This window comes from Mus pahari, chromosome 10 (assembly GCF_900095145.1).
Source record: "Mus pahari chromosome 10, PAHARI_EIJ_v1.1, whole genome shotgun sequence".
NCBI lineage: Eukaryota > Metazoa > Chordata > Mammalia > Rodentia > Muridae > Mus > Mus pahari.
The window spans coordinates 109253989-109255969 of record NC_034599.1 but is presented as its reverse complement, the minus strand read 5'-3'; the positions used below and the strand labels follow the sequence as shown (position 1 = coordinate 109255969).

Genomic DNA, 1981 nt, shown 5'->3' with positions numbered 1-1981 from the left:
GCACTGTAGCTTCTGAAAATCTCTTAGACAATAACAAAATGAGTAAGTACAATTTTAAAAGTTGAATAAGATAGGCACAGTCGCCTCAGGCTACATACAGACACCCTGTTACAAGAAAGCAAAGAGAGAGAGAGAAAGGAAGGCAGGTAAAGAAAGAGGAGAGAGAGAGAGAGAGAGAGAGAGAGAGAGAGAGAGAGAGAATTATACACCTAATTAAATTGTGTAAATTAATAAGATTAGTAGAAACTAAATATACTACACGGATTAAAGTCTGTTTTATCTCTTTAAAAAGACTCATGTGGGCCGGCTTCCTGACCCTGTATGGAATGGAGGCCTCACCACGCACCCACGAGAGTCAGGCCCAAGACTGTGTCCACTCAGCGGATGTTTTCCACGCCTTCTGCCAGCTGGATCTGTTGCTCCCCAAACTGGCTCGAGGTTCCTTGTCAGCGGGGGATAAAGACCATGCATGCAGTGTCAAAAACCACCTGTGGAAGCTGCTGTCCCCAGCCAGGCTGGCCTCCAGGGCTGACAGAAGCAGCTGGCTGGAGAGTTATCTGAGACATCTTGAGGAGATGGGGGTATCAGAGAAGATGCAGGCCCGGGCTCTGGTGTTGTAGCTCTGGGCCACACAGGGGAATATGGGTCCCACGGCCTTCTGGCTCCTCTTCCTCCTCAAGAATCTGGACGCCCTCACTGCTGTCCATGCAGAGCTGAGACACACCGTCTGGCAAGCAGGGAAGCCTGACTCAGAGATGACCACACTCCCACAGAAGATTCTAGACAGCATGCCTGTGCTAGGTGTTTAAATACAACCGATTCTTGAACCCAGATGGATCAGAAAAGAAAGATTTTTACAAAGATGGGAAACGGCTAAAGAATTACAACATGCCATGGGGCGCGGGGCACAACCACTGCCTGGGGAAGAGTTCCGCCATCAACAGCATCAAACAATTTGTCGCCCTACTGCCGACTCATTTCGACCTGGAGCTGGGCAGCGAGGACACACAGGTTCCTGAGTTTGACCTCAGCAGATATGGCTTCGGTCTGATGCAGCCAGAGGAAGACGTGCCCATCCGGTACCGTGCCAGGCTGTGACCTGTGGAGCAGACTCACCTGGGGCCTTCTGACTTCTTGTTGCTCCTCTAGAATGCTGTGTCCAGCGGAGGGGACACTGGGGACAGTGAGAGCAGGGAAAGCTAATAGAAGCTCTCTCTCTGTGAAGACTTCGCTTCCAAATCAGGCTGTCTGTGCTCTAGGCTCACCTGTGCTTCCTGTCCTGTGGTGCAGCCATGGTTCACACCTCCTTGCCCCTGACTCTCAGAGCAGGCACTGTCCCCTCCTTTGGTAACTGGTGTAATCCAGGCCTTGGCCAGCATGGCAGATATGGGTCCTTAGAGGACCCGTGTGGCTTTGTCAGTGTGAGTATTACTCTTAAGTCTTATCCCCAGATCTTTAAAGAGACACGGCCCCTTTTCACGTGGATGCCCGGAAAGATGCATTGTTCTTTATTGATTCACAGTAGGTAGCAGGCTTTTCCTTGTGCTAAGACCAGGGTAAGGGCATGACAGCAAGATCTGGCCTGGTGAGATGTCTGGAGAGCCAGTCTAGAGAGTCTATCCCCCGTATCCCAGCATGCAACCCTGCTACGGTGTATACCAGTCTGCGAGACGGCTTTGTTCAGCCTGCACGCTAAAAATCAACATAGGGGCTGGAGAGATGGCTCAGCATTTAAGAGCACTGACTGCACTTTCAGAGATCCTGAGTTCAATTCCCAGCGACGACATGGTGGCTCACAACCATCTGTAATCCGATTCAATGCCCTCTTCTAATGTGTCTGAAGACAGCTACTGTGTGCTCATATACATAAAATAAACAAATCTTTTTTAAAAAAGAAAAAAAAAAGACTTGGTGATTTTTCTCATTGCTGTGACCAAATGTCTTACAAGGAGCAATATAAGGAAGGAAGGATTCATTCGGG

General features: G+C 49.4%; 1 pseudogene; it reads left to right on the top strand.

The window, feature by feature from the left end:
- Nucleotides 1-296: 296 nt before the first annotated feature.
- LOC110328644 lies at nt 297-1178 on the top strand (annotated as a pseudogene).
- Nucleotides 1179-1981: the final 803 nt, after the last annotated feature.